We start from the raw sequence: 25,348 nt of genomic DNA, 5'->3' as shown, positions 1-25,348 counted from the left end.
GTATGTTGCAAAATCGTTTCTCGAGAGTTGACTGTCAACCCCTTTAATTGCCTTAATTATTATTTTCCGCATGGCAAAGTCACATTTCACTCAACGGTCACTCGTTCCAGAACAGAAGCTGCTACCAGTGGTAGTGTGGCCGAGCGGTCTAAGGCGCTGGATCCAGGTTCCAGTTTCTTTGGAGGCGTGGGTTCAAATCCCACCGCTGCCAGAATTTTCCCTGCGTAACACTTGCATTCTGTCAGCACAAGCATGGGCACCTGTTTTACAATGGCGCCATTTTGGTGTGGAAAAGTAGTTGGACTGTGAGCGGTGCCTTTAGTTTGTTGGCAAATGGCAATACCATCGAAGAGTTTGATGTCACCACTTGAAAATTGAAGGCCAGTTGAGCATGCTTTTTGCACGCTGGCCGCATTTGTGTGGATAAAAAGTTAATGTCAGAAGTGGGATTGGAAACCACGCCGCTAGAAGTGGGCTTGGCACTCACGTCCCAGAATACACCAACCTTTGGTAAGGTAAGGATTACAATCTTTGAGTTTGGCACCTTAAACCACTCGGCCACCCTGACAATGAACCGACTGCAACTGCAGAAAAATGTGCTCCAAATTCTGCACATTTACTGAGTTGCATCACAATCCTTCCTCCTGTGCAATCACACAACACGTATATTGTTACGACATCACTTAACAGGCAGCGCCAGTCATTAAGTTTATCATGCCTGCAATGCAACCAACACACGTATTTCTCACAACAGCGCGCATTTTGCCAGCTATCGGGTAACATTTTCTGCAGTGTGTTGGCGCCTTTCATGTCCCGAAGCGCTTTACAGCCAATGAAGTATTTTTAAAGTGAGTCACTGTTGTATTGTGGGAAATGGCGCAGCCAGTTTGCACACAGCACGATCCCACAAACAGCAATGTGATCATGACCAGATAATCTGTTTTTGTCAGTAATGTTGATATAGGAATAAATATTGAATGAATGTTGTAACTGGTTTGTCCCAACATGCACCTAATTTCTGTTGTTGCCCAGTGGATACGTAGGTTCCTGTGACCGGTATGTTGCAAAATCGTTTCTCGAGAGTTTACTGTCAACCCCTTTAATTGCCTTAATTATTATTTTCCGCATGGCAAAGTCACATTTCACTCAACGGTCACTCGTTCCAGAACAGAAGCTGCTACCAGTGGTAGCGTGGCCGAGCGGTCTAAGGCGCTGGATCCAGGTTCCAGTCTCTTCGGAGGCGTGGGTTCAAATCCCACCGCTGCCAGAATTTTCCCTGCGTAACACTTGCATTCTGTCAGCACAAGCATGGGCACCTGTTTTACAATGGGGCCATTTTGGTGTGGAAAAGTAGTTGGACTGTGAGCGGTGCCTTTAGTTTGTTGGCAAATGGCAATACCATCGAAGAGTTTGATGTCACCACTTGAAAATTGAAGGCCAGTTGAGCATGCTTTTTGCACGCTGGCCGCATTTGTGTGGATAAAAAGTTAATGTCAGAAGTGGGATTGGAAACCACGCCGCTAGAAGTGGGTTTGGCACTCACGTCCCAGAATACACCAACCTTTGGTAAGGTAAGGATTACAATCTTTGAGTTTGGCACCTTAAACCACTCGGCCACCCTGACAATGAACCGACTGCAACTGCAGAAAAATGTGCTCCAAATTCTGCACATTTACTGAGTTGCATCACAATCCTTCCTCCTGTGCAATCACACAACACGTATATTGTTACGACATCACTTAACAGGCAGCGCCAGTCATTAAGTTTATCATGCCTGCAATGCAACCAACACACGTATTTCTCACAACAGCGCGCATTTTGCCAGCTATCGGGTAACATTTTCTGCAGTGTGTTGGCGCCTTTCATGTCCCGAAGCGCTTTACAGCCAATGAAGTATTTTTAAAGTGAGTCACTGTTGTATTGTGGGAAATGGCGCAGCCAGTTTGCACACAGCACGATCCCACAAACAGCAATGTGATCATGACCAGATAATCTGTTTTTGTCAGTAATGTTGATATAGGAATAAATATTGAATGAATGTTGTAACTGGTTTGTCCCAACATGCACCTAATTTCTGTTGTTGCCCAGTGGATACGTAGGTTCCTGTGACCGGTATGTTGCAAAATCGTTTCTCGAGAGTTTACTGTCAACCCCTTTAATTGCCTTAATTATTATTTTCCGCATGGCAAAGTCACATTTCACTCAACGGTCACTCGTTCCAGAACAGAAGCTGCTACCAGTGGTAGCGTGGCCGAGCGGTCTAAGGCGCTGGATCCAGGTTCCAGTCTCTTTGGAGGCGTGGGTTCAAATCCCACCGCTGCCAGAATTTTCCCTGCGTAACACTTGCATTCTGTCAGCACAAGCATGGGCACCTGTTTTACAATGGGGCCATTTTGGTGTGGAAAAGTAGTTGGACTGTGAGCGGTGCCTTTAGTTTGTTGGCAAATGGCAATACCATCGAAGAGTTTGATGTCACCACTTGAAAATTGAAGGCCAGTTGAGCATGCTTTTTGCACGCTGGCCGCATTTGTGTGGATAAAAAGTTAATGTCAGAAGTGGGATTGGAAACCACGCCGCTAGAAGTGGGTTTGGCACTCACGTCCCAGAATACACCAACCTTTGGTAAGGTAAGGATTACAATCTTTGAGTTTGGCACCTTAAACCACTCGGCCACCCTGACAATGAACCGACTGCAACTGCAGAAAAATGTGCTCCAAATTCTGCACATTTACTGAGTTGCATCACAATCCTTCCTCCTGTGCAATCACACAACACGTATATTGTTACGACATCACTTAACAGGCAGCGCCAGTCATTAAGTTTATCATGCCTGCAATGCAACCAACACACGTATTTCTCACAACAGCGCGCATTTTGCCAGCTATCGGGTAACATTTTCTGCAGTGTGTTGGCGCCTTTCATGTCCCGAAGCGCTTTACAGCCAATGAAGTATTTTTAAAGTGAGTCACTGTTGTAATGTGGGAAATGGCGCAGCCAGTATGCACACAGCACGATCCCACAAACAGCAATGTGTTCATGACCAGATAATCTGTTTTTGTCAGTGATGTTGATATAGGAATAAATATTGAGTGAATGTTGTAACTGGTTTGTCCCAACATGCACCTAATTTCTGTTGTTGCCCTGTGGATACGTAGGTTCCTGTGACCGGTATGTTGCAAAATCGTTTCTCGAGAGTTTACTGTCTACCACTTTAATTGCCTTAATTATTATTTTCCGCATGGCAAAGTCACATTTCACTCAACGGTCACTCGTTCCAGAACAGAAGCTGCGTCCAGTGGTAGCGTGGCCGAGCGGTCTAAGGCGCTGGATCCAGGTTCCAGTCTCTTCGGAGGCGTGGGTTCAAATCCCACCGCTGCCACAATTTTCCCTGCGTAACACTTGCATTCTGTCAGCACAAGCATGGGCACCTGTTTCACAATGGGGCCATTTTGGTGTGGAAAAGTAGTTGGACTGTGAGCGGTGCCTTTAGTTTGTTGGCAAATGGCAATACCATCGAAGAGGTTGATGTCACCACTTGAAAATTGAAGGCCAGTTGAGCATGCTTTTTGCACGCTGGCCGCATTTGTGTGGATAAAAAGTAAATGTCAGAAGTGGGATTGGAAACCACGCCGCTAGAAGTGGGCTTGGCACCCACGTCCCAGAAAACACCAACCTTTGGTAAAGTAAGGGTTACAGTCTTTGAGTTTGGCACCTTAAACCACTCGGCCACCCTGACAATGAACCGACTGTAACTGCAGAAAAGCGTGCTCCAATTCTGCACATTTACTGAGTTGCATCACAATCCTTCCTCCTGTGCAATCACACAACACGTACATTGTTACGACATCACTTAACAGGCAGCGCCAGTCATTAAGTTTATCATGCCTGCAATGCAACCAACACACGTATTTCTCACAACAGCTCGCATTTTGCCAGCTATCGGGTAAAATTTTCTGCAGTGTGTTGGCGCCTTTCATGTCCCAAAACGCTTTACAGCCAATGAAGTATTTTTAAAGTGAGTCACTTTGTAATGTGGGAAATGGCGCAGCCAGTATGCACACAGCACGATCCCACAAACAGCAATGTGTTCATGACCAGATAATCTGTTTTTGTCAGTGATGTTGATATAGGAATAAATATTGAGTGAATGTTGTAACTGGTTTGTCCCAACATGCACCTAATTTCTGTTGTTGCCCTGTGGATACGTAGGTTCCTGTGACCGGTATGTTGCAAAATCGTTTCTCGAGAGTTTACTGTCTACCACTTTAATTGCCTTAATTATTATTTTCCGCATGGCAAAGTCACATTTCACTCAACGGTCACTCGTTCCAGAACAGAAGCTGCTTCCAGTGGTAGCGTGGCCGAGCGGTCCAAGGTGCTGGATCCAGGTTCCAGTCTCTTCGGAGGCGTGGGTTCAAATCCCGCCGCTGCCAGAATTTTCCCTGCGTAAGACTTGCATTCTGTCAGCACAAGCATGGGCATCTGTTTTACAATGGGGCCATTTTGGTGTGGAAAAGTAGTTGGACTGTGAGCGGTGCCTTTAGTTTGTTGGCAAATGGCAATACCATCGAAGAGTTTGATGTCACCACTTGAAAATTGAAGGCCAGTTGAGCATGCTTTTTGCACGCTGGCCGCATTTGTGTGGATAAAAAGTTAATGTCAGAAGTGGGATTGGAAACCACGCCGCTAGAAGTGGGTTTGGCACTCACGTCCCAGAATACACCAACCTTTGGTAAGGTAAGGATTACAATCTTTGAGTTTGGCACCTTAAACCACTCGGCCACCCTGACAATGAACCGACTGCAACTGCAGAAAAATGTGCTCCAAATTCTGCGCATTTACTGAGTTGCATCACAATCCTTCCTCCTGTGCAATCACACAACACGTATATTGTTACGACATCACTTAACAGGCAGCGCCAGTCATTAAGTTTATCATGCCTGCAATGCAACCAACACACGTATTTCTCACAACAGCGCGCATTTTGCCAGCTATCGGGTAACATTTTCTACAGTGTGTTGGCGCCTTTCATGTCCCGAAGCGCTTTACAGGCAATGAAGTATTTTTAAAGTGAGTCACTGTTGTAATGTGGGAAATGGCGCAGCCAGTTTGCACACAGCACGATCCCACAAACAGCAATGTGATCATGACCAGATAATCTGTTTTTGTCAGTAATGTTGATATAGGAATAAATATTGAATGAATGTTGTAACTGGTTTGTCCCAACATGCACCTAATTTCTGTTGTTGCCCTGTGGATACGTAGGTTCCTGTGACCGGTATGTTGCAAAATCGTTTCTCGAGAGTTTACTGTCAACCCCTTTAATTGCCTTAATTATTATTTTCCGCATGGCAAAGTCACATTTCACTCAACGGTCACTCGTTCCAGAACAGAAGCTGCTACCAGTGGTAGCGTGGCCGAGCGGTCTAAGGCGCTGGATCCAGGTTCCAGTCTCTTCGGAGGCGTGGGTTCAAATCCCACCGCTGCCAGAATTTTCCCTGCGTAAGACTTGCATTCTGTCAGCACAAGCATGGGCATCTGTTTTACAATGGGGCCATTTTGGTGTGGAAAAGTAGTTGGACTGTGAGCGGTGCCTTTAGTTTGTTGGCAAATGGCAATACCATCGAAGAGTTTGATGTCACCACTTGAAAATTGAAGGCCAGTTGAGCATGCTTTTTGCACGCTGGCCGCATTTGTGTGGATAAAAAGTTAATGTCAGAAGTGGGATTGGAAACCACGCCGCTAGAAGTGGGTTTGGCACTCACGTCCCAGAATACACCAACCTTTGGTAAGGTAAGGATTACAATCTTTGAGTTTGGCACCTTAAACCACTCGGCCACCCTGACAATGAACCGACTGCAACTGCAGAAAAATGTGCTCCAAATTCTGCGCATTTACTGAGTTGCATCACAATCCTTCCTCCTGTGCAATCACACAACACGTATATTGTTACGACATCACTTAACAGGCAGCGCCAGTCATTAAGTTTATCATGCCTGCAATGCAACCAACACACGTATTTCTCACAACAGCGCGCATTTTGCCAGCTATCGGGTAACATTTTCTACAGTGTGTTGGCGCCTTTCATGTCCCGAAGCGCTTTACAGGCAATGAAGTATTTTTAAAGTGAGTCACTGTTGTAATGTGGGAAATGGCGCAGCCAGTTTGCACTCAGCACGATCCCACAAACAGCAATGTGATCATGACCAGATAATCTGTTTTTGTCAGTAATGTTGATATAGGAATAAATATTGAATGAATGTTGTAACTGGTTTGTCCCAACATGCACCTAATTTCTGTTGTTGCCCTGTGGATACGTAGGTTCCTGTGACCGGTATGTTGCAAAATCGTTTCTCGAGAGTTTACTGTCAACCCCTTTAATTGCCTTAATTATTATTTTCCGCATGGCAAAGTCACATTTCACTCAACGGTCACTCGTTCCAGAACAGAAGCTGCTACCAGTGGTAGCGTGGCCGAGCGGTCTAAGGCGCTGGATTCAGGTTCCAGTCTCTTCGGAGGCGTGGGTTCAAATCCCAACGCTGCCAGAATTTTCCCTGCGTAACACTTGCATTCTGTCAGCACAAGCATGGGCACCTGTTTTACAATGGGGCCATTTTGGTGTGCAAAAGTAGTTGGACTGTGAGCGGTGCCTTTAGTTTGTTGGCAAATGGCAATACCATCGAAGAGTTTGATGTCACCACTTGAAAATTGAAGGCCAGTTGAGCATGCTTTTTGCACGCTGGCCGCATTTGTGTGGATAAAAAGTTAATGTCAGAAGTGGGATTGGAAACCACGCCGCTAGAAGTGGGTTTGGCACTCACGTCCCAGAATACACCAACCTTTGGTAAGGTAAGAAACCACTCGGCCACCCTGACAATGAACCGACTGCAACTGCAGAAAAATGTGCTCCAAATTCTGCACATTTACTGAGTTGCATCACAATCCTTCCTCCTGTGCAATCACACAACACGTATATTGTTACGACATCACTTAACAGGCAGCGCCAGTCATTAAGTTTATCATGCCTGCAATGCAACCAACACACGTATTTCTCACAACAGCGCGCATTTTGCCAGCTATCGGGTAACATTTTCTGCAGTGTGTTGGCGCCTTTCATGTCCCGAAGCGCTTTACAGCCAACGAAGTATTTTTAAAGTGAGTCACTGTTGTATTGTGGGAAATGGCGCAGCCAGTTTGCACACAGCACGATCCCACAAACAGCAATGTGATCATGACCAGATAATCTGTTTTTGTCAGTAATGTTGATATAGGAATAAATATTGAATCTATGTTGTAACTGGTTTGTCCCAACATGCACCTAATTTCTGTTGTTGCCCTGTGGATACGTAGGTTCCTGTGACCGGTATGTTGCAAAATCGTTTCTCGAGAGTTGACTGTCAACCCCTTTAATTGCCTTAATTATTATTTTCCGCATGGCAAAGTCACATTTCACTCAACGGTCACTCGTTCCAGAACAGAAGCTGCTACCAGTGGTAGTGTGGCCGAGCGGTCTAAGGCGCTGGATCCAGGTTCCAGTCTCTTTGGAGGCGTGGGTTCAAATCCCACCGCTGCCAGAATTTTCCCTGCGTAACACTTGCATTCTGTCAGCACAAGCATGGGCACCTGTTTTACAATGGGGCCATTTTGGTGTGGAAAAGTAGTTGGACTGTGAGCGGTGCCTTTAGTTTGTTGGCAAATGGCAATACCATCGAAGAGTTTGATGTCACCACTTGAAAATTGAAGGCCAGTTGAGCATGCTTTTTGCACGCTGGCCGCATTTGTGTGGATAAAAAGTTAATGTCAGAAGTGGGATTGGAAACCACGCCGCTAGAAGTGGGTTGGCACTCACGTCCCAGAATACACCAACCTTTGGTAAGGTAAGGATTACAATCTTTGAGTTTGGCACCTTAAACCACTCGGCCACCCTGACAATGAACCGACTGCAACTGCAGAAAAATGTGCTCCAAATTCTGCACATTTACTGAGTTGCATCACAATCCTTCCTCCTGTGCAATCACACAACACGTATATTGTTACGACATCACTTAACAGGCAGCGCCAGTCATTAAGTTTATCATGCCTGCAATGCAACCAACACACGTATTTCTCACAACAGCGCGCATTTTGCCAGCTATCGGGTAACATTTTCTACAGTGTGTTGGCGCCTTTCATGTCCCGAAGCGCTTTACAGGCAATGAAGTATTTTTAAAGTGAGTCACTGTTGTAATGTGGGAAATGGCGCAGCCAGTTTGCACACAGCACGATCCCACAAACAGCAATGTGATCATGACCAGATAATCTGTTTTTGTCAGTAATGTTGATATAGGAATAAATATTGAATGAATGTTGTAACTGGTTTGTCCCAACATGCACCTAATTTCTGTTGTTGCCCTGTGGATACGTAGGTTCCTGTGACCGGTATGTTGCAAAATCGTTTCTCGAGAGTTTACTGTCAACCCCTTTAATTGCCTTAATTATTATTTTCCGCATGGCAAAGTCACATTTCACTCAACGGTCACTCGTTCCAGAACAGAAGCTGCTACCAGTGGTAGCGTGGCCGAGCGGTCTAAGGCGCTGGATTCAGGTTCCAGTCTCTTCGGAGGCGTGGGTTCAAATCCCAACGCTGCCAGAATTTTCCCTGCGTAACACTTGCATTCTGTCAGCACAAGCATGGGCACCTGTTTTACAATGGGGCCATTTTGGTGTGCAAAAGTAGTTGGACTGTGAGCGGTGCCTTTAGTTTGTTGGCAAATGGCAATACCATCGAAGAGTTTGATGTCACCACTTGAAAATTGAAGGCCAGTTGAGCATGCTTTTTGCACGCTGGCCGCATTTGTGTGGATAAAAAGTTAATGTCAGAAGTGGGATTGGAAACCACGCCGCTAGAAGTGGGTTTGGCACTCACGTCCCAGAATACACCAACCTTTGGTAAGGTAAGAAACCACTCGGCCACCCTGACAATGAACCGACTGCAACTGCAGAAAAATGTGCTCCAAATTCTGCACATTTACTGAGTTGCATCACAATCCTTCCTCCTGTGCAATCACACAACACGTATATTGTTACGACATCACTTAACAGGCAGCGCCAGTCATTAAGTTTATCATGCCTGCAATGCAACCAACACACGTATTTCTCACAACAGCGCGCATTTTGCCAGCTATCGGGTAACATTTTCTGCAGTGTGTTGGCGCCTTTCATGTCCCGAAGCGCTTTACAGCCAACGAAGTATTTTTAAAGTGAGTCACTGTTGTATTGTGGGAAATGGCGCAGCCAGTTTGCACACAGCACGATCCCACAAACAGCAATGTGATCATGACCAGATAATCTGTTTTTGTCAGTAATGTTGATATAGGAATAAATATTGAATCTATGTTGTAACTGGTTTGTCCCAACATGCACCTAATTTCTGTTGTTGCCCTGTGGATACGTAGGTTCCTGTGACCGGTATGTTGCAAAATCGTTTCTCGAGAGTTGACTGTCAACCCCTTTAATTGCCTTAATTATTATTTTCCGCATGGCAAAGTCACATTTCACTCAACGGTCACTCGTTCCAGAACAGAAGCTGCTACCAGTGGTAGTGTGGCCGAGCGGTCTAAGGCGCTGGATCCAGGTTCCAGTCTCTTTGGAGGCGTGGGTTCAAATCCCACCGCTGCCAGAATTTTCCCTGCGTAACACTTGCATTCTGTCAGCACAAGCATGGGCACCTGTTTTACAATGGGGCCATTTTGGTGTGGAAAAGTAGTTGGACTGTGAGCGGTGCCTTTAGTTTGTTGGCAAATGGCAATACCATCGAAGAGTTTGATGTCACCACTTGAAAATTGAAGGCCAGTTGAGCATGCTTTTTGCACGCTGGCCGCATTTGTGTGGATAAAAAGTTAATGTCAGAAGTGGGATTGGAAACCACGCCGCTAGAAGTGGGTTGGCACTCACGTCCCAGAATACACCAACCTTTGGTAAGGTAAGGATTACAATCTTTGAGTTTGGCACCTTAAACCACTCGGCCACCCTGACAATGAACCGACTGCAACTGCAGAAAAATGTGCTCCAAATTCTGCACATTTACTGAGTTGCATCACAATCCTTCCTCCTGTGCAATCACACAACACGTATATTGTTACGACATCACTTAACAGGCAGCGCCAGTCATTAAGTTTATCATGCCTGCAATGCAACCAACACACGTATTTCTCACAACAGCGCGCATTTTGCCAGCTATCGGGTAACATTTTCTACAGTGTGTTGGCGCCTTTCATGTCCCGAAGCGCTTTACAGGCAATGAAGTATTTTTAAAGTGAGTCACTGTTGTAATGTGGGAAATGGCGCAGCCAGTTTGCACTCAGCACGATCCCACAAACAGCAATGTGATCATGACCAGATAATCTGTTTTTGTCAGTAATGTTGATATAGGAATAAATATTGAATGAATGTTGTAACTGGTTTGTCCCAACATGCACCTAATTTCTGTTGTTGCCCTGTGGATACGTAGGTTCCTGTGACCGGTATGTTGCAAAATCGTTTCTCGAGAGTTTACTGTCAACCCCTTTAATTGCCTTAATTATTATTTTCCGCATGGCAAAGTCACATTTCACTCAACGGTCACTCGTTCCAGAACAGAAGCTGCTACCAGTGGTAGCGTGGCCGAGCGGTCTAAGGCGCTGGATTCAGGTTCCAGTCTCTTCGGAGGCGTGGGTTCAAATCCCAACGCTGCCAGAATTTTCCCTGCGTAACACTTGCATTCTGTCAGCACAAGCATGGGCACCTGTTTTACAATGGGGCCATTTTGGTGTGCAAAAGTAGTTGGACTGTGAGCGGTGCCTTTAGTTTGTTGGCAAATGGCAATACCATCGAAGAGTTTGATGTCACCACTTGAAAATTGAAGGCCAGTTGAGCATGCTTTTTGCACGCTGGCCGCATTTGTGTGGATAAAAAGTTAATGTCAGAAGTGGGATTGGAAACCACGCCGCTAGAAGTGGGTTTGGCACTCACGTCCCAGAATACACCAACCTTTGGTAAGGTAAGAAACCACTCGGCCACCCTGACAATGAACCGACTGCAACTGCAGAAAAATGTGCTCCAAATTCTGCACATTTACTGAGTTGCATCACAATCCTTCCTCCTGTGCAATCACACAACACGTATATTGTTACGACATCACTTAACAGGCAGCGCCAGTCATTAAGTTTATCATGCCTGCAATGCAACCAACACACGTATTTCTCACAACAGCGCGCATTTTGCCAGCTATCGGGTAACATTTTCTGCAGTGTGTTGGCGCCTTTCATGTCCCGAAGCGCTTTACAGCCAACGAAGTATTTTTAAAGTGAGTCACTGTTGTATTGTGGGAAATGGCGCAGCCAGTTTGCACACAGCACGATCCCACAAACAGCAATGTGATCATGACCAGATAATCTGTTTTTGTCAGTAATGTTGATATAGGAATAAATATTGAATCTATGTTGTAACTGGTTTGTCCCAACATGCACCTAATTTCTGTTGTTGCCCTGTGGATACGTAGGTTCCTGTGACCGGTATGTTGCAAAATCGTTTCTCGAGAGTTGACTGTCAACCCCTTTAATTGCCTTAATTATTATTTTCCGCATGGCAAAGTCACATTTCACTCAACGGTCACTCGTTCCAGAACAGAAGCTGCTACCAGTGGTAGTGTGGCCGAGCGGTCTAAGGCGCTGGATCCAGGTTCCAGTCTCTTTGGAGGCGTGGGTTCAAATCCCACCGCTGCCAGAATTTTCCCTGCGTAACACTTGCATTCTGTCAGCACAAGCATGGGCACCTGTTTTACAATGGGGCCATTTTGGTGTGGAAAAGTAGTTGGACTGTGAGCGGTGCCTTTAGTTTGTTGGCAAATGGCAATACCATCGAAGAGTTTGATGTCACCACTTGAAAATTGAAGGCCAGTTGAGCATGCTTTTTGCACGCTGGCCGCATTTGTGTGGATAAAAAGTTAATGTCAGAAGTGGGATTGGAAACCACGCCGCTAGAAGTGGGTTGGCACTCACGTCCCAGAATACACCAACCTTTGGTAAGGTAAGGATTACAATCTTTGAGTTTGGCACCTTAAACCACTCGGCCACCCTGACAATGAACCGACTGCAACTGCAGAAAAATGTGCTCCAAATTCTGCACATTTACTGAGTTGCATCACAATCCTTCCTCCTGTGCAATCACACAACACGTATATTGTTACGACATCACTTAACAGGCAGCGCCAGTCATTAAGTTTATCATGCCTGCAATGCAACCAACACACGTATTTCTCACAACAGCGCGCATTTTGCCAGCTATCGGGTAACATTTTCTACAGTGTGTTGGCGCCTTTCATGTCCCGAAGCGCTTTACAGGCAATGAAGTATTTTTAAAGTGAGTCACTGTTGTAATGTGGGAAATGGCGCAGCCAGTTTGCACACAGCACGATCCCACAAACAGCAATGTGATCATGACCAGATAATCTGTTTTTGTCAGTAATGTTGATATAGGAATAAATATTGAATGAATGTTGTAACTGGTTTGTCCCAACATGCACCTAATTTCTGTTGTTGCCCTGTGGATACGTAGGTTCCTGTGACCGGTATGTTGCAAAATCGTTTCTCGAGAGTTTACTGTCAACCCCTTTAATTGCCTTAATTATTATTTTCCGCATGGCAAAGTCACATTTCACTCAACGGTCACTCGTTCCAGAACAGAAGCTGCTACCAGTGGTAGCGTGGCCGAGCGGTCTAAGGCGCTGGATTCAGGTTCCAGTCTCTTCGGAGGCGTGGGTTCAAATCCCAACGCTGCCAGAATTTTCCCTGCGTAACACTTGCATTCTGTCAGCACAAGCATGGGCACCTGTTTTACAATGGGGCCATTTTGGTGTGCAAAAGTAGTTGGACTGTGAGCGGTGCCTTTAGTTTGTTGGCAAATGGCAATACCATCGAAGAGTTTGATGTCACCACTTGAAAATTGAAGGCCAGTTGAGCATGCTTTTTGCACGCTGGCCGCATTTGTGTGGATAAAAAGTTAATGTCAGAAGTGGGATTGGAAACCACGCCGCTAGAAGTGGGTTTGGCACTCACGTCCCAGAATACACCAACCTTTGGTAAGGTAAGAAACCACTCGGCCACCCTGACAATGAACCGACTGCAACTGCAGAAAAATGTGCTCCAAATTCTGCACATTTACTGAGTTGCATCACAATCCTTCCTCCTGTGCAATCACACAACACGTATATTGTTACGACATCACTTAACAGGCAGCGCCAGTCATTAAGTTTATCATGCCTGCAATGCAACCAACACACGTATTTCTCACAACAGCGCGCATTTTGCCAGCTATCGGGTAACATTTTCTGCAGTGTGTTGGCGCCTTTCATGTCCCGAAGCGCTTTACAGCCAACGAAGTATTTTTAAAGTGAGTCACTGTTGTATTGTGGGAAATGGCGCAGCCAGTTTGCACACAGCACGATCCCACAAACAGCAATGTGATCATGACCAGATAATCTGTTTTTGTCAGTAATGTTGATATAGGAATAAATATTGAATCTATGTTGTAACTGGTTTGTCCCAACATGCACCTAATTTCTGTTGTTGCCCTGTGGATACGTAGGTTCCTGTGACCGGTATGTTGCAAAATCGTTTCTCGAGAGTTGACTGTCAACCCCTTTAATTGCCTTAATTATTATTTTCCGCATGGCAAAGTCACATTTCACTCAACGGTCACTCGTTCCAGAACAGAAGCTGCTACCAGTGGTAGTGTGGCCGAGCGGTCTAAGGCGCTGGATCCAGGTTCCAGTCTCTTTGGAGGCGTGGGTTCAAATCCCACCGCTGCCAGAATTTTCCCTGCGTAACACTTGCATTCTGTCAGCACAAGCATGGGCACCTGTTTTACAATGGGGCCATTTTGGTGTGGAAAAGTAGTTGGACTGTGAGCGGTGCCTTTAGTTTGTTGGCAAATGGCAATACCATCGAAGAGTTTGATGTCACCACTTGAAAATTGAAGGCCAGTTGAGCATGCTTTTTGCACGCTGGCCGCATTTGTGTGGATAAAAAGTTAATGTCAGAAGTGGGATTGGAAACCACGCCGCTAGAAGTGGGTTGGCACTCACGTCCCAGAATACACCAACCTTTGGTAAGGTAAGGATTACAATCTTTGAGTTTGGCACCTTAAACCACTCGGCCACCCTGACAATGAACCGACTGCAACTGCAGAAAAATGTGCTCCAAATTCTGCACATTTACTGAGTTGCATCACAATCCTTCCTCCTGTGCAATCACACAACACGTATATTGTTACGACATCACTTAACAGGCAGCGCCAGTCATTAAGTTTATCATGCCTGCAATGCAACCAACACACGTATTTCTCACAACAGCGCGCATTTTGCCAGCTATCGGGTAACATTTTCTGCAGTGTGTTGGCGCCTTTCATGTCCCGAAGCGCTTTACAGCCAACGAAGTATTTTTAAAGTGAGTCACTGTTGTATTGTGGGAAATGGCGCAGCCAGTTTGCACACAGCACGATCCCACAAACAGCAATGTGATCATGACCAGATAATCTGTTTTTGTCAGTAATGTTGATATAGGAATAAATATTGAATCTATGTTGTAACTGGTTTGTCCCAACATGCACCTAATTTCTGTTGTTGCCCTGTGGATACGTAGGTTCCTGTGACCGGTATGTTGCAAAATCGTTTCTCGAGAGTTGACTGTCAACCCCTTTAATTGCCTTAATTATTATTTTCCGCATGGCAAAGTCACATTTCACTCAACGGTCACTCGTTCCAGAACAGAAGCTGCTACCAGTGGTAGTGTGGCCGAGCGGTCTAAGGCGCTGGATCCAGGTTCCAGTCTCTTTGGAGGCGTGGGTTCAAATCCCACCGCTGCCAGAATTTTCCCTGCGTAACACTTGCATTCTGTCAGCACAAGCATGGGCACCTGTTTTACAATGGGGCCATTTTGGTGTGCAAAAGTAGTTGGACTGTGAGCGGTGCCTTTAGTTTGTTGGCAAATGGCAATACCATCGAAGAGTTTGATGTCACCACTTGAAAATTGAAGGCCAGTTGAGCATGCTTTTTGCACGCTGGCCGCATTTGTGTGGATAAAAAGTTAATGTCAGAAGTGGGATTGGAAACCACGCCGCTAGAAGTGGGTTGGCACTCACGTCCCAGAATACACCAACCTTTGGTAAGGTAAGGATTACAATCTTTGAGTTTGGCACCTTAAACCACTCGGCCACCCTGACAATGAACCGACTGCAACTGCAGAAAAATGTGCTCCAAATTCTGCACATTTACTGAGTTGCATCACAATCCTTCCTCCTGTGCAATCACACAACACGTATATTGTTACGACATCACTTAACAGGCAGCGCCAGTCATTAAGTTTATCATGCCTGCAATGCAACCAACACACGTATTTCTCACAACAGCGCGCATTTTGCCAGCTATCGGGTAACATTTTCTGCAGTGTGTTGGCGCCTTTCATGTCCCGAAGCGCTTTACAGCCAACGAAGTATTTTTAAAGTGAGTCACTGTTGTATTGTGGGAAATGGCGCAGCCAGTTTGCACACAGCACGATCCCACAAACAGCAATGTGATCATGACCAGATAATCTGTTTTTGTCAGTAATGTTGATATAGGAATAAATATTGAATCTATGTTGTAACTGGTTTGTCCCAACATGCACCTAATTTCTGTTGTTGCCCTGTGGATACGTAGGTTCCTGTGACCGGTATGTTGCAAAATCGTTTCTCGAGAGTTGACTGTCAACCCCTTTAATTGCCTTAATTATTATTTTCCGCATGGCAAAGTCACATTTCACTCAACGGTCACTCGTTCCAGAACAGAAGCTGCTACCAGTGGTAGTGTGGCCGAGCGGTCTAAGGCGCTGGATCCAGGTTCCAGTTTCTTTGGAGGCGTGGGTTCAAATCCCACCGCTGCCAGAATTTTCCCTGCGTAACACTTGCATTCTGTCAGCACAAGCATGGGCACCTGTTTTACAATGGGGCCATTTTGGTGTGGAAAAGTAGTTGGACTGTGAGCGGTGCCTTTAGTTTGTTGGCAAATGGCAATACCATCGAAGAGTTTGATGTCACCACTTGAAAATTGAAGGCCAGTTGAGCATGCTTTTTGCACGCTGGCCGCATTTGTGTGGATAAAAAGTTAATGTCAGAAGTGGGATTGGAAACCACGCCGCTAGAAGTGGGCTTGGCACTCACGTCCCAGAATACACCAACCTTTGGTAAGGTAAGGATTACAATCTTTGAGTTTGGCACCTTAAACCACTCGGCCACCCTGACAATGAACCGACTGCAACTGCAGAAAAATGTGCTCCAAATTCTGCACATTTACTGAGTTGCATCACAATCCTTCCTCCTGTGCAATCACACAACACGTATATTGTTACGACATCACTTAACAGGCAGCGCCAGTCATTAAGTTTATCATGCCTGCAATGCAACCAACACACGTATTTCTCACAACAGCGCGCATTTTGCCAGCTATCGGGTAACATTTTCTGCAGTGTGTTGGCGCCTTTCATGTCCCGAAGCGCTTTACAGCCAATGAAGTATTTTTAAAGTGAGTCACTGTTGTATTGTGGGAAATGGCGCAGCCAGTTTGCACACAGCACGATCCCACAAACAGCAATGTGATCATGACCAGATAATCTGTTTTTGTCAGTAATGTTGATATAGGAATAAATATTGAATGAATGTTGTAACTGGTTTGTCCCAACATGCACCTAATTTCTGTTGTTGCCCAGTGGATACGTAGGTTCCTGTGACCGGTATGTTGCAAAATCGTTTCTCGAGAGTTGACTGTCAACCCCTTTAATTGCCTTAATTATTATTTTCCGCATGGCAAAGTCACATTTCACTCAACGGTCACTCGTTCCAGAACAGAAGCTGCTACCAGTGGTAGTGTGGCCGAGCGGTCTAAGGCGCTGGATCCAGATTCCAGTTTCTTTGGAGGCGTGGGTTCAAATCCCACCGCTGCCAGAATTTTCCCTGCGTAACACTTGCATTCTGTCAGCACAAGCATGGGCACCTGTTTTACAATGGGGCCATTTTGGTGTGGAAAAGTAGTTGGACTGTGAGCGGTGCCTTTAGTTTGTTGGCAAATGGCAATACCATCGAAGAGTTTGATGTCACCACTTGAAAATTGAAGGCCAGTTGAGCATGCTTTTTGCACGCTGGCCGCATTTGTGTGGATAAAAAGTTAATGTCAGAAGTGGGATTGGAAACCACGCCGCTAGAAGTGGGCTTGGCACTCACGTCCCAGAATACACCAACCTTTGGTAAGGTAAGGATTACAATCTTTGAGTTTGGCACCTTAAACCACTCGGCCACCCTGACAATGAACCGACTGCAACTGCAGAAAAATGTGCTCCAAATTCTGCACATTTACTGAGTTGCATCACAATCCTTCCTCCTGTGCAATCACACAACACGTATATTGTTACGACATCACTTAACAGGCAGCGCCAGTCATTAAGTTTATCATGCCTGCAATGCAACCAACACACGTATTTCTCACAACAGCGCGCATTTTGCCAGCTATCGGGTAACATTTTCTGCAGTGTGTTGGCGCCTTTCATGTCCCGAAGCGCTTTACAGCCAATGAAGTATTTTTAAAGTGAGTCACTGTTGTATTGTGGGAAATGGCGCAGCCAGTTTGCACACAGCACGATCCCACAAACAGCAATGTGATCATGACCAGATAATCTGTTTTTGTCAGTAATGTTGATATAGGAATAAATATTGAATGAATGTTGTAACTGGTTTGTCCCAACATGCACCTAATTTCTGTTGTTGCCCAGTGGATACGTAGGTTCCTGTGACCGGTATGTTGCAAAATCGTTTCTCGAGAGTTTACTGTCAACCCCTTTAATTGCCTTAATTATTATTTTCCGCATGGCAAAGTCACATTTCACTCAACGGTCACTCGTTCCAGAACAGAAGCTGCTACCAGTGGTAGCGTGGCCGAGCGGTCTAAGGCGCTGGATCCAGGTTCCAGTCTCTTTGGAGGCGTAGGTTCAAATCCCACCGCTGCCAGAATTTTCCCTGCGTAACACTTGCATTCTGTCAGCACAAGCATGGGCACCTGTTTCACAATGGGGCCATTTTGGTGTGGAAAAGTAGTTGGACTGTGAGCGGTGCCTTTAGTTTGTTGGCAAATGGCAATACTATCGAAGAGTTTGATGTCACCACTTGAAAATTGAAGGCCAGTTGAGCATGCTTTTTGCACGCTGGCCGCATTTGTGGATAAAAAGTAAATGTCAGAAGTGGGATTGGAAACCACGCCGCTAGAAGTGGGCTTGGCACCCACGTCCCAGAATACACCAACCTTTGGTAAGGTAAGGGTTACAGTCTTTGAGTTTGGCACCTTAAACCACTCGGCCACCCTGACAATGAACCGACTGTAACTGCAGAAAAGCGTGCTCCAATTCTGCACATTTACTGAGTTGCATCACAATCCTTCCTCCTGTGCAATCACACAACACGTACATTGTTACGACATCACTTAACAGGCAGCGCCAGTCATTAAGTTTATCATGCCTGCAATGCAACCAACACACGTATTTCTCACAACAGCTCGCATTTTGCCAGCTATCGGGTAAAATTTTCTGCAGTGTGTTGGCGCCTTTCATGTCCCAAAACGCTTTACAGCCAATGAAGTATTTTTAAAGTGAGTCACTGTTGTAATGTGGGAAATGGCGCAGCCAGTATGCACACAGCACGATCCCACAAACAGCAATGTGTTCATGACCAGATAATCTGTTTTTGTCAGTGATGTTGATATAGGAATAAATATTGAGTGAATGTTGTAACTGGTTTGTCCCAACATGCACCTAATTTCTGTTGTTGCCCTGTGGATACGTAGGTTCCTGTGACCGGTATGTTGCAAAATCGTTTCTCGAGAGTTTACTGTCTACCACTTTAATTGCCTTAATTATTATTTTCCGCATGGCAAAGTCACATTTGACTCAACGGTCACTCGTTCCAGAACAGAAGCTGCTTCCAATGGTAGCGTGGCCGAGCGGTCTAAGGCGCTGGATCCAGGTTCCAGTCTCTTCGGAGGCGTGGGTTCAAATCCCACCGCTGCCAGAATTTTCCCTGCGTAACACTTGCATTCTGTCAGCACAAGCATGGGCACCTGTTTCACAATGGGGCCATTTTGGTGTGGAAAAGTAGTTGGACTGTGAGCGGTGCCTTTAGTTTGTTGGCAAATGGCAATACTATCGAAGAGTTTGATGTCACCACTTGAAAATTGAAGGCCAGTTGAGCATGCTTTTTGCACGCTGGCCGCATTTGTGTGGATAAAAAGTAAATGTCAGAAGTGGGATTGGAAACCACGCCGCTAGAAGTGGGCTTGGCACCCACGTCCCAGAATACACCAACCTTTGGTAAGGTAAGGGTTACAGTCTTTGAGTTTGGCACCTTAAACCACTCGGCCACCCTGACAATGAACCGACTGTAACTGCAGAAAAGCGTGCTCCAATTCTGCACATTTACTGAGTTGCATCACAATCCTTCCTCCTGTGCAATCACACAACACGTACATTGTTACGACATCACTTAACAGGCAGCGCCAGTCATTAAGTTTATCATGCCTGCAATGCAACCAACACACGTATTTCTCACAACAGCTCGCATTTTGCCAGCTATCGGGTAAAATTTTCTGCAGTGTGTTGGCGCCTTTCATGTCCCAAAACGCTTTACAGCCAATGAAGTATTTTTAAAGTGAGTCACTGTTGTAATGTGGGAAATGGCGCAGCCAGTATGCACACAGCACGATCCCACAAACAGCAATGTGTTCATGACCAGATAATCTGTTTTTGTCAGTGATGTTGATATAGGAATAAATATTGAGTGAATGTTGTAACTGGTTTGTCCCAACATGCACCTAATTTCTGTTGTTGCCCTGTGGATACGTAGGTTCCTGTGACCGGTATGTTGCAAAATCGTTTCTCGAGAGTTTACTGTCTACCACTTTAATTGCCTTAATTATTATTTTCCGCATGGCAAAGTCACATTTGACTCAACGGTCACTCGTTCCAGAACAGAAGCTGCTTCCAATGGTAGCGTGGCCGAGCGGTCTAAGGCGCTGGATCCAGGTTCCAGTCTCTTCGGAGGCGTGGGTTCAAATCCCACCGCTGCCAGAATTTTCCCTGCGTAACACTTGCATTCTGTCAGCACAAGCATGGGCACCTGTTTCACAATGGGGCCATTTTGGTGTGGAAAAGTAGTTGGACTGTGAGCGGTGCCTTTAGTTTGTTGGCAAATGGCAATACTATCGAAGAGTTTGATGTCACCACTTGAAAATTGAAGGCCAGTTGAGCATGCTTTTTGCACGCTGGCCGCATTTGTGTGGATAAAAAGTAAATGTCAGAAGTGGGATTGGAAACCACGCCGCTAGAAGTGGGCTTGGCACCCACGTCCCAGAATACACCAACCTTTGGTAAGGTAAGGGTTACAGTCTTTGAGTTTGGCACCTTAAACCACTCGGCCACCCTGACAATGAACCGACTGTAACTGCAGAAAAGCGTGCTCCAATTCTGCACATTTACTGAGTTGCATCACAATCCTTCCTCCTGTGCAATCACACAACACGTACATTGTTACGACATCACTTAACAGGCAGCGCCAGTCATTAAGTTTATCATGCCTGCAATGCAACCAACACACGTATTTCTCACAACAGCTCGCATTTTGCCAGCTATCGGGTAAAATTTTCTGCAGTGTGTTGGCGCCTTTCATGTCCCAAAACGCTTTACAGCCAATGAAGTATTTTTAAAGTGAGTCACTGTTGTAATGTGGGAAATGGCGCAGCCAGTATGCACACAGCACGATCCCACAAACAGCAATGTGTTCATGACCAGATAATCTGTTTTTGTCAGTGATGTTGATATAGGAATAAATATTGAGTGAATGTTGTAACTGGTTTGTCCCAACATGCACCTAATTTCTGTTGTTGCCCTGTGGATACGTAGGTTCCTGTGACCGGTATGTTGCAAAATCGTTTCTCGAGAGTTTACTGTCTACCACTTTAATTGCCTTAATTATTATTTTCCGCATGGCAAAGTCACATTTCACTCAACGGTCACTCGTTCCAGAACAGAAGCTGCTTCCAGTGGTAGTGTGGCCGAGCGGTCTAAGGCGCTGGATCCAGGTTCCAGTCTCTTCGGAGGCGTGGGTTCAAATCCCACCGCTGCCAGAATTTTCCCTGCGTAACACTTGCATTCTGTCAGCACAAGCATGGGCACCTGTTTCACAATGGGGCCATTTTGGTGTGGAAAAGTAGTTGGACTGTGAGCGGTGCCTTTAGTTTGTTGGCAAATGGCAATACTATCGAAGAGTTTGATGTCACCACTTGAAAATTGAAGGCCAGTTGAGCATGCTTTTTGCACGCTGGCCGCATTTGTGTGGATAAAAAGTAAATGTCAGAAGTGGGATTGGAAACCACGCCGCTAGAAGTGGGCTTGGCACCCACGTCCCAGAATACACCAACCTTTGGTAAGGTAAGGGTTACAGTCTTTGAGTTTGGCACCTTAAACCACTCGGCCACCCTGACAATGAACCGACTGTAACTGCAGAAAAGCGTGCTCCAATTCTGCACATTTACTGAGTTGCATCACAATCCTTCCTCCTGTGCAATCACACAACACGTACATTGTTACGACATCACTTAACAGGCAGCGCCAGTCATTAAGTTTATCATGCCTGCAATGCAACCAACACACGTATTTCTCACAACAGCTCGCATTTTGCCAGCTATCGGGTAAAATTTTCTGCAGTGTGTTGGCGCCTTTCATGTCCCAAAACGCTTTACAGCCAATGAAGTATTTTTAAAGTGAGTCACTGTTGTAATGTGGGAAATGGCGCAGCCAGTATGCACACAGCACGATCCCACAAACAGCAATGTGTTCATGACCAGATAATCTGTTTTTGTCAGTGATGTTGATATAGGAATAAATATTGAGTGAATGTTGTAACTGGTTTGTCCCAACATGCACCTAATTTCTGTTGTTGCCCTGTGGATACGTAGGTTCCTGTGACCGGTATGTTGCAAAATCGTTTCTCGAGAGTTTACTGTCTACCACTTTAATTGCCTTAATTATTATTTTCCGCATGGCAAAGTCACATTTGACTCAACGGTCACTCGTTCCAGAACAGAAGCTGCTTCCAATGGTAGCGTGGCCGAGCGGTCTAAGGCGCTGGATCCAGGTTCCAGTCTCTTCGGAGGCGTGGGTTCAAATCCCACCGCTGCCAGAATTTTCCCTGCGTAACACTTGCATTCTGTCAGCACAAGCATGGGCACCTGTTTCACAATGGGGCCATTTTGGTGTGGAAAAGTAGTTGGACTGTGAGCGGTGCCTTTAGTTTGTTGGCAAATGGCAATACTATCGAAGAGTTTGATGTCACCACTTGAAAATTGAAGGCCAGTTGAGCATGCTTTTTGCACGCTGGCCGCATTTGTGTGGATAAAAAGTAAATGTCAGAAGTGGGATTGGAAACCACGCCGCTAGAAGTGGGCTTGGCACCCACGTCCCAGAATACACCAACCTTTGGTAAGGTAAGGGTTACAGTCTTTGAGTTTGGCACCTTAAACCACTCGGCCACACTGACAATGAACCGACTGTAACTGCAGAAAAGCGTGCTCCAATTCTGCACATTTACTGAGTTGCATCACAATCCTTCCTCCTGTGCAATCACACAACACGTACATTGTTACGACATCACTTAACAGGCAGCGCCAGTCATTAAGTTTATCATGCCTGCAATGCAACCAACACACGTATTTCTCACAACAGCTCGCATTTTGCCAGCTATCGGGTAAAATTTTCTGCAGTGTGTTGGCGCCTTTCATGTCCCAAAACGCTTTACAGCCAATGAAGTATTTTTAAAGTGAGTCACTGTTGTAATGTGGGAAATGGCGCAGCCAGTATGCACACAGCACGATCCCACAAACAGCAATGTGTTCATGACCAGATAATCTGTTTTTGTCAGTGATGTTGATATAGGAATAAATATTGAGTGAATGTTGTAACTGGTTTGTCCCAACATGCACCTAATTTCTGTTGTTGCCCTGTGGATACGTAGGTTCCTGTGACCGGTATGTTGCAAAATCGTTTCTCGAGAGTTTACTGTCTACCACTTTAATTGCCTTAATTATTATTTTCCGCATGGCAAAGTCACATTTCACTCAACTGTCACTCGTTCCAGAACAGAAGCTGCTTCCAGTGGTAGCGTGGCCGAGCGGTCTAAGGCGCTGGATCCAGGTTCCAGTCTCTTCGGAGGCGTGGGTTCAAATCCCACCGCTGCCAGAATTTTCCCTGCGTAACACTTGCATTCTGTCAGCACAAGCATGGGCGCCTGTTTCACAATGGGGCCATTTTGGTGTGGAAAAGTAGTTGGACTGTGAGCGGTGCCTTTAGTTTGTTGGCAAATGGCAATACTATCGAAGAGTTTGATGTCACCACTTGAAAATTGAAGGCCAGTTGAGCATGCTTTTTGCACGCTGGCCGCATTTGTGTGGATAAAAAGTAAATGTCAGAAGTGGGATTGGAAACCACGCCGCTAGAAGTGGGCTTGGCACCCACGTCCCAGAATACACCAACCTTTGGTAAGGTAAGGGTTACAGTCTTTGAGTTTGGCACCTTAAACCACTCGGCCACACTGACAATGAACCGACTGTAACTGCAGAAAAGCGTGCTCCAATTCTGCACATTTACTGAGTTGCATCACAATCCTTCCTCCTGTGCAATCACACAACACGTACATTGTTACGACATCACTTAACAGGCAGCGCCAGTCATTAAGTTTATCATGCCTGCAATGCAACCAACACACGTATTTCTCACAACAGCTCGCATTTTGCCAGCTATCGGGTAAAATTTTCTGCAGTGTGTTGGCGCCTTTCATGTCCCAAAACGCTTTACAGCCAATGAAGTATTTTTAAAGTGAGTCACTGTTGTAATGTGGGAAATGGCGCAGCCAGTATGCACACAGCACGATCCCACAAACAGCAATGTGTTCATGACCAGATAATCTGTTTTTGTCAGTGATGTTGATATAGGAATAAATATTGAGTGAATGTTGTAACTGGTTTGTCCCAACATGCACCTAATTTCTGTTGTTGCCCTGTGGATACGTAGGTTCCTGTGACCGGTATGTTGCAAAATCGTTTCTCGAGAGTTTACTGTCTACCACTTTAATTGCCTTAATTATTATTTTCCGCATGGCAAAGTCACATTTGACTCAACGGTCACTCGTTCCAGAACAGAAGCTGCTTCCAATGGTAGCGTGGCCGAGCGGTCTAAGGCGCTGGATCCAGGTTCCAGTCTCTTCGGAGGCGTGGGTTCAAATCCCACCGCTGCCAGAATTTTCCCTGCGTAACACTTGCATTCTGTCAGCACAAGCATGGGCACCTGTTTCACAATGGGGCCATTTTGGTGTGGAAAAGTAGTTGGACTGTGAGCGGTGCCTTTAGTTTGTTGGCAAATGGCAATACTATCGAAGAGTTTGATGTCACCACTTGAAAATTGAAGGCCAGTTGAGCATGCTTTTTGCACGCTGGCCGCATTTGTGTGGATAAAAAGTAAATGTCAGAAGTGGGATTGGAAACCACGCCGCTAGAAGTGGGCTTGGCACCCACGTCCCAGAATACACCAACCTTTGGTAAGGTAAGGGTTACAGTCTTTGAGTTTGGCACCTTAAACCACTCGGCCACACTGACAATGAACCGACTGTAACTGCAGAAAAGCGTGCTCCAATTCTGCACATTTACTGAGTTGCATCACAATCCTTCCTCCTGTGCAATCACACAACACGTACATTGTTACGACATCACTTAACAGGCAGCGCCAGTCATTAAGTTTATCATGCCTGCAATGCAACCAACACACGTATTTCTCACAACAGCTCGCATTTTGCCAGCTATCGGGTAAAATTTTCTGCAGTGTGTTGGCGCCTTTCATGTCCCAAAACGCTTTACAGCCAATGAAGTATTTTTAAAGTGAGTCACTGTTGTAATGTGGGAAATGGCGCAGCCAGTATGCACACAGCACGATCCCACAAACAGCAATGTGTTCATGACCAGATAATCTGTTTTTGTCAGTGATGTTGATATAGGAATAAATATTGAGTGAATGTTGTAACTGGTTTGTCCCAACATGCACCTAATTTCTGTTGTTGCCCTGTGGATACGTAGGTTCCTGTGACCGGTATGTTGCAAAATCGTTTCTCGAGAGTTTACTGTCTACCACTTTAATTGCCTTAATTATTATTTTCCGCATGGCAAAGTCACATTTCACTCAACTGTCACTCGTTCCAGAACAGAAGCTGCTTCCAG

General features: G+C 45.6%; 24 non-coding genes across 24 annotated transcripts; all 24 read left to right on the top strand.

The window, feature by feature from the left end:
- Positions 1-129: 129 nt before the first annotated feature.
- trnal-cag (transfer RNA leucine (anticodon CAG)) lies at positions 130-211 on the top strand. Its single transcript has one exon. It is a non-coding gene; the product is annotated as a tRNA-Leu (tRNA).
- Positions 212-1,185: 974 nt separating this feature from the next.
- trnal-cag (transfer RNA leucine (anticodon CAG)) lies at positions 1,186-1,267 on the top strand. The gene has a single exon. It is a non-coding gene; the product is annotated as a tRNA-Leu (tRNA).
- Positions 1,268-2,241: 974 nt separating this feature from the next.
- On the top strand, positions 2,242-2,323 carry trnal-cag (transfer RNA leucine (anticodon CAG)). Its single transcript has one exon. It is a non-coding gene; the product is annotated as a tRNA-Leu (tRNA).
- Positions 2,324-3,297: 974 nt separating this feature from the next.
- On the top strand, positions 3,298-3,379 carry trnal-cag (transfer RNA leucine (anticodon CAG)). The gene has a single exon. It is a non-coding gene; the product is annotated as a tRNA-Leu (tRNA).
- Positions 3,380-4,351: 972 nt separating this feature from the next.
- On the top strand, positions 4,352-4,433 carry trnal-cag (transfer RNA leucine (anticodon CAG)). The gene has a single exon. It is a non-coding gene; the product is annotated as a tRNA-Leu (tRNA).
- Positions 4,434-5,407: 974 nt separating this feature from the next.
- trnal-cag (transfer RNA leucine (anticodon CAG)) lies at positions 5,408-5,489 on the top strand. The gene has a single exon. It is a non-coding gene; the product is annotated as a tRNA-Leu (tRNA).
- Positions 5,490-6,463: 974 nt separating this feature from the next.
- trnal-cag (transfer RNA leucine (anticodon CAG)) lies at positions 6,464-6,545 on the top strand. Its single transcript has one exon. It is a non-coding gene; the product is annotated as a tRNA-Leu (tRNA).
- A 947-nt stretch (positions 6,546-7,492) lies between these two features.
- Positions 7,493-7,574, top strand: trnal-cag (transfer RNA leucine (anticodon CAG)). The gene has a single exon. It is a non-coding gene; the product is annotated as a tRNA-Leu (tRNA).
- A 973-nt stretch (positions 7,575-8,547) lies between these two features.
- trnal-cag (transfer RNA leucine (anticodon CAG)) lies at positions 8,548-8,629 on the top strand. Its single transcript has one exon. It is a non-coding gene; the product is annotated as a tRNA-Leu (tRNA).
- Positions 8,630-9,576: 947 nt separating this feature from the next.
- On the top strand, positions 9,577-9,658 carry trnal-cag (transfer RNA leucine (anticodon CAG)). The gene has a single exon. It is a non-coding gene; the product is annotated as a tRNA-Leu (tRNA).
- Positions 9,659-10,631: 973 nt separating this feature from the next.
- On the top strand, positions 10,632-10,713 carry trnal-cag (transfer RNA leucine (anticodon CAG)). Its single transcript has one exon. It is a non-coding gene; the product is annotated as a tRNA-Leu (tRNA).
- A 947-nt stretch (positions 10,714-11,660) lies between these two features.
- trnal-cag (transfer RNA leucine (anticodon CAG)) lies at positions 11,661-11,742 on the top strand. The gene has a single exon. It is a non-coding gene; the product is annotated as a tRNA-Leu (tRNA).
- Positions 11,743-12,715: 973 nt separating this feature from the next.
- trnal-cag (transfer RNA leucine (anticodon CAG)) lies at positions 12,716-12,797 on the top strand. Its single transcript has one exon. It is a non-coding gene; the product is annotated as a tRNA-Leu (tRNA).
- Positions 12,798-13,744: 947 nt separating this feature from the next.
- trnal-cag (transfer RNA leucine (anticodon CAG)) lies at positions 13,745-13,826 on the top strand. The gene has a single exon. It is a non-coding gene; the product is annotated as a tRNA-Leu (tRNA).
- A 973-nt stretch (positions 13,827-14,799) lies between these two features.
- On the top strand, positions 14,800-14,881 carry trnal-cag (transfer RNA leucine (anticodon CAG)). Its single transcript has one exon. It is a non-coding gene; the product is annotated as a tRNA-Leu (tRNA).
- A 973-nt stretch (positions 14,882-15,854) lies between these two features.
- On the top strand, positions 15,855-15,936 carry trnal-cag (transfer RNA leucine (anticodon CAG)). The gene has a single exon. It is a non-coding gene; the product is annotated as a tRNA-Leu (tRNA).
- A 974-nt stretch (positions 15,937-16,910) lies between these two features.
- trnal-cag (transfer RNA leucine (anticodon CAG)) lies at positions 16,911-16,992 on the top strand. The gene has a single exon. It is a non-coding gene; the product is annotated as a tRNA-Leu (tRNA).
- A 974-nt stretch (positions 16,993-17,966) lies between these two features.
- On the top strand, positions 17,967-18,048 carry trnal-cag (transfer RNA leucine (anticodon CAG)). Its single transcript has one exon. It is a non-coding gene; the product is annotated as a tRNA-Leu (tRNA).
- Positions 18,049-19,019: 971 nt separating this feature from the next.
- trnal-cag (transfer RNA leucine (anticodon CAG)) lies at positions 19,020-19,101 on the top strand. The gene has a single exon. It is a non-coding gene; the product is annotated as a tRNA-Leu (tRNA).
- A 973-nt stretch (positions 19,102-20,074) lies between these two features.
- On the top strand, positions 20,075-20,156 carry trnal-cag (transfer RNA leucine (anticodon CAG)). Its single transcript has one exon. It is a non-coding gene; the product is annotated as a tRNA-Leu (tRNA).
- A 973-nt stretch (positions 20,157-21,129) lies between these two features.
- trnal-cag (transfer RNA leucine (anticodon CAG)) lies at positions 21,130-21,211 on the top strand. Its single transcript has one exon. It is a non-coding gene; the product is annotated as a tRNA-Leu (tRNA).
- Positions 21,212-22,184: 973 nt separating this feature from the next.
- Positions 22,185-22,266, top strand: trnal-cag (transfer RNA leucine (anticodon CAG)). Its single transcript has one exon. It is a non-coding gene; the product is annotated as a tRNA-Leu (tRNA).
- Positions 22,267-23,239: 973 nt separating this feature from the next.
- On the top strand, positions 23,240-23,321 carry trnal-cag (transfer RNA leucine (anticodon CAG)). Its single transcript has one exon. It is a non-coding gene; the product is annotated as a tRNA-Leu (tRNA).
- A 973-nt stretch (positions 23,322-24,294) lies between these two features.
- trnal-cag (transfer RNA leucine (anticodon CAG)) lies at positions 24,295-24,376 on the top strand. Its single transcript has one exon. It is a non-coding gene; the product is annotated as a tRNA-Leu (tRNA).
- The last annotated feature ends 972 nt before the right edge of the window (positions 24,377-25,348 follow it).

This window comes from Pristiophorus japonicus, chromosome 8 (assembly GCF_044704955.1).
Source record: "Pristiophorus japonicus isolate sPriJap1 chromosome 8, sPriJap1.hap1, whole genome shotgun sequence".
NCBI classification, from domain to species: Eukaryota; Metazoa; Chordata; class Chondrichthyes; family Pristiophoridae; genus Pristiophorus; species Pristiophorus japonicus.
The sequence above is the reverse complement of the archived record's forward strand: the minus strand, read 5'-3'. Positions and strand labels throughout refer to the sequence as shown.